Source organism: Protopterus annectens, chromosome 17.part0, assembly GCF_019279795.1.
Source record: "Protopterus annectens isolate FY-2018-M chromosome 17.part0, PAN1.0, whole genome shotgun sequence".
Classification (NCBI taxonomy): Eukaryota; Metazoa; Chordata; order Ceratodontiformes; family Protopteridae; genus Protopterus; species Protopterus annectens.
Window position 1 is genome coordinate 276166430 of NC_056751.1, and position 14049 is coordinate 276180478.

Genomic DNA, 14049 nt, shown 5'->3' on the forward strand with positions numbered 1-14049 from the left:
TGAATGGGGCTAAGACTGTTGTGACCAGCCAGATGACCAGCAAATATAAGGGAAGCAAAAAGCTATTGCTGTAAGTGGTAGGCTGAATATTGGTACATTTTCTGAGGGGGACTAATCTTCATAGATATGTAGGCTTTTAGGTTCATAGATCCATAGGTGGGTACTTGGCTAATGGCCCTGGGACCTTTACAAACCTAGCCATAGGATTACCCTAGCATAGTGCCACTCAACCTTAGTTCTCAGTGCCTCTGTCAAGTAGAGCTACTGGAGTTATCCCCGGGGTGAATTTTCTGTTTCCCATACACTGATCAAGATTTCTCTTGAAGAGGGTCAGCGAGGTGCTCTGCTTGACATGTATGGGAAGTCTATTCCATAGCATGGACAGTCTCTAGGTTATGAACCTGTCCCTCCAGCATGTTCTGTTAATTGTTGTAATGAGGTTGAGGTCTCTGGAGCATGTGGTGTAGAGGGATTGGGATTTCTTTAGATGTAGCATTTCTAACAGAGCTGGGTCAGATATGGCTCTGTAAGTCAAGCAGAGATAGCCTCTAAGTAGGTGATATGAGACAGAGAATAGTTGGAGTTTTTTGAGTCTGTCCATATAGGACAAGTGTTTAAGGCCTAGGATCCTTTTTGTGAGGTACTTCTGTGACCTTTCCAGTTGTTGCAGGTATCTAGTGAGATGCATGCCAAATGGGGCATTGTACTCGATGATTGGCCTAATGAGGGAAGAGTAGAGGGAGACAATGACCTCTTTCTTCCTGGATGCAAAACCCCTAGTAATGAGATGTGCCACATAGAAGGACTTTCTGACCACAGTGGCCCTTAACGGATAGCAATAATCTATCTAGATGCGTCATGAGTCATTTCACAATGGCACTGCTCATTTCTATAGTAGTTGTACCTTTTTATTAAAGACAGTAAGGATGATACCAATATTCAGGATATTTTGCACAACTTTTTGGAGAAAATACATTGTGAATGTCATTATAATTTTATTGATGCCTACTACTACAGAGAAAAATAAGAGTCTACAGTCCTGAAAAAAAGCCTCTCTAGCATCATCTTTATATTGTGGAACAAATATAGGTTTGCATTACCTAAGCAGAAGCCCTTATTCATTCATTCATTCATTCATTTTAAATAAGTAGGTTATGCAACACTTTAGAGGAAACAATTCACTCACCAGGGTTATACAACTCTTCTAGCAATGAATGTATTTCTCCATTCAAACAACGGAGGAAGAATGACAGATAAAAAGGGGCTAGAGGTCACTGAAGGATGCAGGAGCACCTAGTCACTTAACTTTTCAAATTTCCCTTCAAAAAGATAATAGAACAGAATTAGATAACATTTCTTTTTGTTTGCAAAGTATATTAAAATAAAAACATTTCTCTAGCTTACCTAGACTTCACAAACTTTTTATTCTAATGTAAACAAACAGTTTTACATAATTAACATATTTTATTGTTGTGTACAATGAACACTCCAAAGGTTTAAAGTTAAATTATATACAACCTGATTAGCCTCTTTATGGAAAGGGCCATTGTGTTGAAGTTCAAAGCTATTGTGGTGAACAGTTCTAAATGGGTTCAGTTTTTATCACTTGAATTGAAATAAATGTGGTCTGACCTAAACTTATGTTTTGGGATTTATGTGAGTGGCCCCTTGTCAAGTTCATAGTTTCCAGGTCACCAAAGACAAGGACTGAATGTAGCATTTAGAGAGAAGATATGAAACCAGTACTAGTACATCAGAGTAGTTGCCACACAAAAACTCTGATCAGAAAATGCCATACCAACTACCACACATTAGTATGCATTAACTCATAACATGCAAAACTCCATGTCATAAAGGTAGAAGACATGCCTAAGTATGCAGCATTTGTAGGAGGGAGTAATGTATTATGCCATCCTACAAACATCATTCTTTGTACACTTCCTATAATTTGGTGACTACACCAGCAAATTGGTGTCAACTCTTTTCACTGACTGGAGCCTGAAATTTAGTGCAGAGGACTAAAGCAAACTTGTTCCAGGTATAGGGTTTGATTCCGTGCACCTTCATGTCCCTAACTGTGCATTTCTGAGCAAGTAACTTAACCAGACACTGTTCTCAATTTGCCCCTGAAAAATGTTTCATTTTGTCATGTTACTGCAATGGCTTTATTTTCTTGGTATTTATTCCAAGGGAATGGTATCTTGAAGCTTCAACTAATTTATTTATTTGGTTTTGTAAATCCTCTTATAATGTTTTATCAAGGTCAGCATTGTATGCATACTATAAATTATTACTCATATCATTTATTTTTAACCTACCCATATTAGATTCATCCACAGAACATTTCATCATTTCCATGTTATATATCCTGAAACGCATAGGTGAAATTAAGCATCCATGTTAAACAACTATTTGTTACTTGAAAGGGTTCTGAAAGAACATGCTCTACTCTCCTGGATACTTGCTCGTGTATATAAAAGTTTCTGATATCTTGAATGACGCAGTAGCTCTGCCCATATACTTTAGCACATTCCACAAATTGTAATGGAATATTTAAAACAATAACAGATGACGTGGTATGGTATGCTGAAGATTTACCCACTGCTGATGTGATTAAATAAAGCCAACAGTGGGTAAATTTCAAAATACCACAACCACTGAGTCGGTTATTGGTATTATACAATGACATTATTTAAGAAAAAAATACTTTCCTTTCTTAAATAATGTCTTTGTATAATGCCTCCATGCTGCCCTTCCATGTTTTTCTGGTATCCTGCACATGTGTATGGGACTTGTGTCCCCATGCTTATGCAGTACATCAGTGCTGTGCAAAAGAAGCAATGGGGAATAGAAGATCTCTGTGTCTTTTTTTTTTTTTTTTTTTCAATTATTGAAAACAAAAAAAAAAAAAGAAACCAGGAGACTTTTAACAAACAAGGGAGAGCTGAGACAAACAAAATAAAAGGATAATCAGGTAAGTTTCTATAGTTTTGCAGAAAATACCTGATTATCCATTTGTTTTTGTCTGCACTGTTTCCCTCGTTCATTTGAGATCTTCCGTTTTGTTATTTTATTAAAAAAAAAAAAAGAAAAGAAAAGTAAAACACTTACAATATATATTAATGGAAAAAAGTCCGGGCGACCGGACCTTTTTCTGGTGGTATATTCTCAGATTTACAATGGGCACTTGTGTTAAGCTGACCAATCAGCTTGCTCGTTTTTGAATATTAATGAACAGTCATTGTATAATTAAACAATATTCTATCCATCTCATCTAATTTCAAATGGCATCTCCTCTAAATTCAAAGTTGTTTTAATTCTTCTGTACTCATATCTCATCAGACTCACTACTGAATATTTATTTATTTTATTTATTTTACATTTGTTGACCGGGCTAGTCTAACTGGATATATGTCCATTTTCAGTAGAGGCCTGGGGAGAAAATCTCCACTTAAAATATACAGCACATTAATAATTCAGTTTCAAGACATTAAACTTCAATTAAAGATATGAGTCATATAAAACATGTGGTACAAAGTAAATAAGCATATGTGATATAAGACAGTACGGAAAAAATAATAGTAATAAGATATCACATACATTTTTTTTGTGTGCCCCCCCCCCCTTAGCAAATCACTAAGGGAAGGAAGTATTTAGAAGGATGAGGAGATTCCAGACAAAGGTATAAGTAAGGAGCAGCAGGAGAGAGTAGTTTAAGAGAAGAGAGTTGGGAGAAAATTGGTTGAGGGGGTAGATTCTCAGAGCGACAGGGGAGAAGTTCAATAGTATATCTTGGGAAGAACAAGTCTGTCCTAGAGGAAGTGGACTTTAAGAAAAAAACTGAATAGAGGTGGAAAGGCAAAGGAAGAAATAGATAATAAAGATAGATGGATGAGAGAAATATTAGTCTGGGTTAGTACAGGGACATAACCAATGGCTAGTTAGGAATACTTTAAGTTTCTTTTTGAAAAGTGTAGTAGAGGAGAGAGAGGTAAGTTCAGAGGGCAGTAGGTTCCAGCTTTTACCCACTGCATTAGGTAAGAGGGAGTCACCTGCTTTATTGTAGTGTTTATGTACAGAAACCAGTAGTTTGTGGGCTGAGCGTAGATTTCCAAGATTGTTATATGGGGTGATAAGATTTGTGAGAATTGTTGTTTTACCTGGATAATAAAGAGTTTTGTTGGTAATAATTAGTTGTTGAAATAAAATCTGATTGTGCAGTTCAAGTCAACCCAGTTGTTTCAGATTTTGGCAGTGGTGGGTTCTAAAGGGGGAGCCAGTAGCAAATCTGGCTATGCTATTATAGGAGATTGCAAGCTCGTTGAGGTTAGTTTTAGATAGATTCGTGTATACAGGAGAGGCATAAAAGAGAGTAGAGATAAAGTGGGTATGGGCAATATTAGTTCTGGCTGAGGGAGTGAGGAAGGGTTTGATTTTGTAGAGCGAGCCTAGTTTAAGGTTAACTGATTTTGTTGTGGAGTTGATATGAGTATCATAGTTAAGGCTGTTATCAATAGTGACCCCTAAGAGTTTGGTAGAAGTGTCAGGAGAAATGACTGTGCCATTTTTGGATTTGATAGAGAAGTGAAATGGGGTAGATTTTTGTGTAGGAGTAAATATTAGAAGTTTAGTCTTTTTTGAGTTGAGGAGGAGACTATGTTGTAAAAAACAATCTTCTACAAGCTCAAAGACATTTCGGGTAATGGACTGCAGTTCAGAAGGCCCTGTAGCTAAGGATATTAATGTGGAATCATCAGCGTATTGTATAGTAACAGCTTGAGGAATACTAATGGATAGATCGTTTATAAAGATGGAGAATAGAAGAGAGCCTAAAATAGATCCTTGTGGTATGCCAAGGGTGACAGGAAGAGGGGCAGATAAAGTGTTTTCCCAAAGCACTGCTTGTTGCCTGTTATCTAAGTAGGAGTTGGACCACTGTAGTGCTTGAGTATCTAGTGAGAGGGGCTTGAGAAGATTCAAGAGTAGTTGATGGTTAACCATGTCGAATGCTTTTGAAAGATCAATGAAGATAGCAGAGGACAGTGTGTAGTTGTTACGGTTTTTGTTAATGTGGTCAGAAAATGATAGAAGGGCAGTAGTGGTACTATGGAATGGTCAAAAGCCATGCTGAGAATTGGCTAGTAGGTCATTTAGGAGAAGGTGGTCTAGTAGTTGGCGGTGGATACATTTTTTCCATGATTTTAGCTATGGGTGAGAGTAGAGCAATAGGACAATAGTTGGAAAGTTCAGTTGAGTTGCCACACTTATGTAGGGGGATAATGTGTGAGACTTTCCAGATAGATGGGATGGTACTTTCTTTAATGGTTAATTAGGATTGAAATAGGATAAGCAATAGCTTATGTCTGTGTTGGCATGCATTTGTCTAAACATATCACTCAAGCTGAGAGACCTGACTAAAAGGATCAGGGGGCTCAAAAATCTTAACTATCACCACAGCCTGACAACTCTATCCCTATAATCTATTTATTAAAGCCTCCTTCATGAGGATCAGTGTCTAGTCTTTCCAGCTATGAAAGATCCAACCCTATTTGACCTGCTATTCATTTACAGAACAAATGATTCATCAATATCAGGATAAAATAAAGAAACTTTCATCAACCGATAAATAAAGCACATTGATATGATTGATGTATATCCCAACTTATCCCCCACCTGTAGAATTAACTGCCATTGCACATCAAGTGGTAACACCCGTGCCACCTTCAAAGTAAACATATATAACTGGATGGTAGGCCTCAAGCTTTTCCCATCTATTTTGTATTAACATCTTTTATAACTGGAGAGAATGATATGGATTATTGGCTTAGCTTGTAATGGTCTACAGACAGCTTGCCTAATAATTACTTGCAAACCTTATGACTTATGGCTACTGCGTTCAGATTCTTGTCTTGAGAAACCCAAGAGACGGCCTCTTTTATGGCCACCACTACTAATTCTGGTTCTTTTTAAACAGGGCATGCATTACACAATAATACTGATAAAACTATCACTGCTTTTCTATGCCTGTACCCAAGTCAGCATAAAAGGTATCGACATATTTCTAAGATTTATGCAGAAAGCTGAGGATGCATAACATATATAAAATAGTCAAAGTTTTAAGAACATGGTCAAAAAAAGAAAGCATACAAATCCTCTGTCTAGCGGTGACCATAACATCCTATTCTTTCATAACTCTGCTTTTCGTGTAAATTATGCAATAAACACATGCAGAACAAGCGTGTATAGTGAAATCAACAGAAATACCATACAGAGAGCTCTGATAAAGTCAATTTGCTTTTTTTGCTGTAAACAGGCCATGCTGTAAAATTGTTCTCTATAAGTGAAATCTTAACTCATTACATCTGAGTGACATCTCCAGGTACATCTCCAGTTAACTCCTACTGATGCCTCTAGGCGTCAGATATTGCTCATTTATCTTTCTATCAATAATTACAAAACCACACTATGTACAAGGTTTTAAAATATTTCAACTTAAAACTTACACAATGGCAACATCAACTGTATTGATATTTGACCTCTGTCTAGTGCAGACAAATAAATATTAACTGTTGTTTTTATGATATTAATTTATATAGATATAATTTTCACATTCTTTCTAAATATCTGAACAGCCAAGTAATGCAGGTAGAGCTCCTTAGCCTCATATGAAAGCTCTCTGTGCAAGCTTCCTGAACTCCATTAGAGTGATTCAGTTAAACAAAACTGTTCCAGGAATTCAATAGACTCCGTGAAGGCTTTGCATGAAGCCTACACGGAGTTTACATGTTGGCATGATGAGCAGCAACTCTAACTGCATATGCATGCTGGTCATCACACTTGCACTTATACGAGCACGGCTTCATGGCCAAAAACAGTACAGCCACTAGGAAACTGTGCAGAAACAAGAAGCATGCAAGTTTATGAGCAAGTCTGCTCACTGAGATTGTGTGGACAGTCACACTGACTATCAGGGCGAAAATACTGTGATGACAGAAGTACTAATACAGTAAAGAAACATGTACTGGGTGTAGTGCACACTAAAACAATTATTTGCAGAAAGAAATGAAGGAGGAGGATCAGCACAGTACATACAAGGAAATGTACCCTTGGTACAATTGGCAGGGAAAGTGTGCACAGACATAAATGAATGAATAAAGAGGAAGAGGGCATGGTAAATATGGCAACAATGTGCCCAAGATGGAATATGTCAATGTATGTACACTTCCAAGACAAGTCAGTAGCATAAAAGTAAGAACATATGTAGATAGCACTGCACGTATGTAACAGTCACACAAGGTAACATGTTAATGGAGGTGAATGGTTGTCATATGAACCTCACAGACATGTTCACTGGAGAGGCAATTCAGCAAGGACTGTATATACAATAGGTAGTACGTGCATCCTATTAAGATCTGCAAACTGACTTGCTTGAATATGACTGACATGTCACCACAGCTACACCAGGGACACATAACAACAGACTCCTGTAAAAGTGTAGACAGAAACAGGCACTATCATGGGCTCTTTTAAAATATTATTATCATTAATCTGTAGCATTGACAGAATATGTGAGTTACGTGTGTGTACATGTTCTGTAGTAACTGCCATGTACAACTGTAAAGATTATTAGTATTCTTAAAGGGGAATTCACCACCCCGCCACAAAAATGACCACTCTTTAGAGGGGTTAAGAGGTACAGTGTTAAAAGTGGAGTTGAAGTCCGGGCTGATTCTCGCTCATTGAGAGGGTCACAGGACACATAAGCCAGAATCCCTACCTGCAATAATCAAAACCATGCATTCTATGTTGTCGCTGAACTGTGTATTTACTGGGTGCAACACAAAAATACGTATCATACAATCATATAATAGAGCACCTTTAATGGACGTCTGCACTGTTAAATGTAAAATAGTATCCTTCGGGAAGTCATCCATGCCTGGTAACTATCATACTGACAACGGATCCCTAAAAGTTGATCCAACAGTCAGGGTCATGGGGACACACAGAAATCCAGCTTTGACCATCAAGTGCCAACAGTAGTGAGGAAATCATTCTGAGTTGCACTACTTATAAACAAAGGTATGATATCCAGGTCAAAGGAAGTCATTGTTCCACTGCAGTTGGCATTCATTAGATCTATCATTGAGTGCAATGCCCCTTTTGCATGTACCTAACCAGGTCTATCCAGCAACTGGAATGTCCAGAGAGATTCCTCACTAAATGAATATAGACTGCAAGTAAAATGTCCTATACAGACTGCCTCAAGGCCCTATCTCTATATTCTGTCTCCTATGAGCTGTTGTCTGGAGATCTATGCCTTGCATACAAGGCATTGTCAGACCTCACTCTAATGGACCTCCTGCATATCCTCATAATAAACAGCACCAGAATTTACATTCTAAATACTTAAACCTCACCTGTGATATAAACAGGACCTGCTGGAGAGACAGGTTTGTATCCCAGAGACTACACCTTTTATGGAACAGGCTCCCCATCCATGTAAAGCAGAGCTCCTCCCTAACCCAATTCAAGTGCAACTTGGACAACTGGATGTTGAACCGGAAATTCATCCCTGGTTTAGTACCTATGTCTCTAACGGACACTGGCAGCCTGTAAATGGTTCATCCTCCAGGCCCCTGACTGTAAATGTTTCACCTCCCAAGCCCTTGCTTACACTTATCAAGGGTACCAGAACTTGGCAGACATTTGGGATGCATGGCTAAACTTAAAAAGGCCCTTGTGGTAGTTAGCCTAGTAAACACCTATGAACCTATAATGGGTATGCATCCCAAAGAATAGTTCTGTATGGCCTACCAGATGTGTGGGAGCTCACTGTGCCAGATGTGTTACACTTAACTAAAGTATCCCTGGCTGATGTAGGTATCTGCCATGCAAATAATAAAACATACAAACACTACACTATTGTAAGTGGATTCCTTCCACACAGCTGGGTATTGCAAGCATCTGCCACATGTAATAGCAATGGCTGTTGTCTGAAGCATCTGTGATTGATTTGTGAATTAAGAAGTGATCCATTATAATGAACGGTACATCAGTAAAGAAGACTGATGCAATGCATGAACTATACCAGTGTGCCCAGAAAGTACAGCAGTGCAAAGTCAATTGTCAATGATCGAGGAAGCTGTCACTGTGATATTGTACACATACCAAGCAATACATGCAATACATGGGGCACCCTGTATAAGCACATGTCAAACCTTAACACATGTGCCACATGATCACTGTCCCCCTGACATTGCCAGTGGAAATGTTACACTGCCATGAAACCCTAACATACATCCATATTTGTTCATGCAAAGTATCAAGTGGTAATACTGACATGATGTAGTGGTACATCCGTGACACAGCATAGTCACACTATAGCTGTACTTATGGTACAGTTGGACTTCAGGCTGTACATTACCTCTGAATAAAACCTGGGGTCTGAATCACATGCAACACCGTGTAAATGTTAGCACAGTTATACAGCTATTACTATTTAAGTTTTATTACATGAGCTGTACAACATATGCCTATATGTTTGTGAGTGGAAATGTCTGGGTAAGGGCTCTGACACCATATATGGACACATTACAACTGGCCGTAGATGCAGTTCATCCAACACAGTTAATGACACAAATGCACTGGGGAACATCTGTATAATCTTTGTGAATAGCAACACAATTTTGCATACAATGAATTCCTCAAGGTTTTAAGTGAATCTCAACATATAATATGTTTGTCTATATAACAGCATTACAATATGTGGATAAACCTAGGTTTATGTGCCCATGTTATCAGTATGACATAATATTACTGTATTCAACTTACATTGAAAAAGGCCATTGGGCCGAAACCGGTTTGTTTTTTGTGTTTATACACATAAAACATTTATTCTGTAGTTGGGTGCCGGCTTTTTGTTATTGTTAGTTCTGTTTTTTGAGCCTGTCGTCCTTGCAGAGGTCATGGTTGTGGTAGTAATATTATTGTATGTCAGATAACTTTTCCATATGTTAGGTATACACATGCACACCTGTGCCGTACTGCAGCTGTCAATGTGATGGCTGAATGAAAACTGTGTAGAATGTTGATATACTCCAGTCTAAGAACACATGCCTTAGGCAACAATATACATGGCATCTTCCCATGTCAGCAATCCTCAGGAGGCATATTACTATAGCTTTTATGGAAGGAATATGTAACCAAATGGCAGCTGTAGCCATAAATACAGTAGCTGAAATCACAAATTGGAATACACTGTTGTAGGGCTACTGTACATCCACACTTCAACATTACACACATGAATGATAATTAATTTGACATGCAATTTTCAGAGAGATACAAGGCATTACCAGGCTAACAGCAAAGAGCACTTAATATCCTAGCCATTATTATGCCATTTAAACACAAATAACTATTTCTATGTAATGGAAAGTACAAGGGGTATGTATGTATCTGTGTAATGGAAGGTGGAAGGGGTATGTATCTATGTAATGGAAGGTAGTATGGGTATTATCAATGCAATGGAAGGTAGTAGGGGTATGTGATTGATTGTATTACATATTGCCTCTGTCCATATGTAACGTGTGCACCACCCCATGCCAGAATTAGCAATCACACATCCAGTGGACTGGAGATGGCTTGCAGAGGGTAATGGAGGGGCTTGGCTTCATTTTGTGTGCATGCATATTTGAGACAATGACATTCTCAGTGTTCTGCAGAAAGGATGTTATGTGGACAGAGTGAAACAGGGATGTTGGATTCATGGGGCTTTCTAAAAGTTTCTCTTCAGTGAGAGTCAAATGAAAAGAGATTCAAAACATCATACAATGAACGTAATATACCACCAACCACACACACACACCAGTTGATTGAGGTCAGATTTGAATGCCACACCTGTTTAGGTATACAAGCTGGATTCCATACAATGTAAGGCTAGCGGTACCACAGATGTCTGAGTTTAACACTGTTAGAGAGCACTTCATAGAAGATGACATCTTCAGTGTATGCTGAGATGATGATATTTTGGAGGAGTGTCTGCCACAGATGTGGACTCACAAACTAGTGAAAAATTGACTCCAGACTGATAGCTGAATGAACACACACACACACGCACAAGTTGACTGCTGTGAAACTAGAATCTCCACCTATCTAGATACATAAGCAGCAAAACACAGTGTTTAACACTTATTCTACCACACAAGTCTGTCTTTAATGCTGTCAGATTGCACTTTATAGAGTCTGTTCTGCTGAAATGATGAAGTTGGGAGGAAAGTCTGACAAAGGTGAGGACTCGCATCTTGATGAAAAATGTGTCTCCAGACTGATAGTTGAATACACACACACACACACACACACACACACACACACAAACATACAAGCTGACTGCTGTGAAATTGGAACCCCTGTCTATCTAGTTACACAGACTACAGAACACAGTATTTAATGCTAGCACCACAGCACAAGCTTGGCTTTAACAGTGAATCAGATGACATCATCAGTGTAAGCTGAGAAGAGGATGTTGGGAAGGCTGTAGGAAATTGTGGAGTCATGTAGCAATCTTAAAGTATCTTCTGCTAAATGCTACTTAAGTGAAGCAGTGGGACCTAGACTCATGCTCTTCTGACTATGAACACACCCTTCAGACATAGTCTCATGCAAGTTAACCACTGTGAGATTAGAACCCTTGCCTAATTACACAAGCTAGAGAATACAGTACTTAATGCTTGTGTCACTGTAGAAGTCTGATACAACATTGTCACAGTGCATTTGATGGAGTATGACATCATCAGTGTATGCTGAGAAAGGTCTGTTGGGAAGGTTGTATGAAACTGCTGTGGAGTCATGTAGCAATGTGAAAGTATCCTCTGAATGCTGCCTTGAGTGTGGATGGCAGGACCTGGACTCATGCATTTCTGACTACACAGACACTAAGACGTGGATAAACAGAGGTTGACTGAGTGAGATTAGAACCCCTACCTGTCTAATTTTACAAGCTAAAGAACACAATACTTAATGCTCACACCACCATAGCTGTCTGATTTTTAACAGTGTTAAGAGTACACTTTATAGAAGATGACATCATCATAGCACCGCAGATAACATATACTTTATCAGACTTGTTTCAGAGCAAAGACTTGTGATATGATGGTGTGAATGCAATTTGCAAAAGTACATATAAATATATACTAGGAACATAGGTGAAAGATACTGTCAGGAATGCATATTGCAAAAGTGAGACAGACATGAACTGATTTCTTAGAATGTCATGTAGATAAGACACACACACACACACACACACACACACACCTTGGAAACACCAGTAGTGCAATGATGGGCTTGTGTGTCTTCATCTTCTGATGAAGGTATGTCCACATTAATAAAATTTACTGACACGATCAATGGCATATGATCATGGATGACCAGTATCCAGTGTCACTATAAATCCATATCAAATGTAATAATGCAGCTGTGCTCTGTAATTCTGGAGTCTCTTTGACAATGGTCCAAGTTCTGATATATCATTTGTAAGTGCATTTTTGCATGGTACACATGAATATCAGACAGTATGTGTTCAGTCAAGCAAAGTGTCATTGCTCTTCATGTGCTTTTATGAATGCATTTCCATGTGGTGTAGTTATATTTGCTGTTATAGGTTCATAGGTAAGGACTAGGCTAGCTGTCCTTGCTGGCTGGTTTAAACCTATCCAATTTCTCCTCAAAGATGAGAATTAAACCCTATACCTTGTGTCTGTGAGGTAAACACCTTAACGGTTATGCCAAACCACAAACTTACTGGAGGATTAAAGCCCATTAATCAGAATTAGACATGCTATACACCTTTTCACAAAGTGCATCACTAAGAAGTTGTTTTGTGTGGATGATGGCAAAGTATTAGGACATGCATGGTTCAAACTTCAGGAATTCATCTTGGACTTCTGATGTAGCTGTTTCCACTGGTGCTTGCTGCCAAACTGTGCACAGTGACATACAGTAACTGACCTGATTAGGGTTAATTGCAGAATACATGTTCTTGTTGTTAGTGTCTCCTGTGTCAGGCGTGCAAGTTATGTTGTTGGAGAAATTGCTGGCAGCTACTTTTATGTGCATGTTGTAGTCAAAGTTTTATTACATACATAATTGTTGTGCTTGTCATCCCAGTTTGTGACATTAATTGCAGAACACATGTGGTTCTATGTTTAAGGAAAACAGTGCAAAATTTAATGTAATACACCTTCCTTTGTGAAAAGAGGCTCAACAGCAACATCCAGCCATTAACACTTTACACAGTACTGAGTATGGAAAATACACCTGCAGCCTAGGTTTCCCTGTGGCATAGGATGTAAGAGCACTGGGCTCCTGGTCAGAGCACAGGTGAGTCAGATTTCAAATCCAGATGATTCTCTCTCTCTTTTTTTTAACCTAAGTAAATGAGATCAGGAGTGCCAATGTAACTATCAATGTGTACGCTAAAGTATGTCTTCCCCAAATTGTATCAGTGATGCCTAACTCAATGCACTTCTATACCTAGAAGCTATTCATCAGGCCTCACTGCAACTTGCATGTTGCTACAAATGAGAAGGTGTTGTACATAATCTGAAATGCTTAGTATGACTCAGCAGATATGCAAACAATTTTTGTAGGGATGGATATCTTGAATAGTGTGTGCTTTACAGTAACAACAGTTTCCACATCAAATTAGAGGAACATTACATCCACCATTGCATTAACGTGACACAAAAGGAATACTATAGCAGATTTTGAAATTTTGCACACAGGAGCACTGAACCCTTACTGAATCAAGGTAACATGCCTGCATTGTCCATCAGTAGAGTCATATCAGTATGCAGAAAACATGATATGACCTGTACATCCATTAGCCTAATAGATATACACCTGCAAAGAGAGGTGGGAGTGAAGGGTTGCATACAAGAAGAGATGAGCATACATTACACAAAACATTATACAAACATTTATTGTGTGCAACATTCATGGACATGTTTTTGGTCCCATGTTCTGCAGCATGAAGTGACTGACCTAGGGGTACAG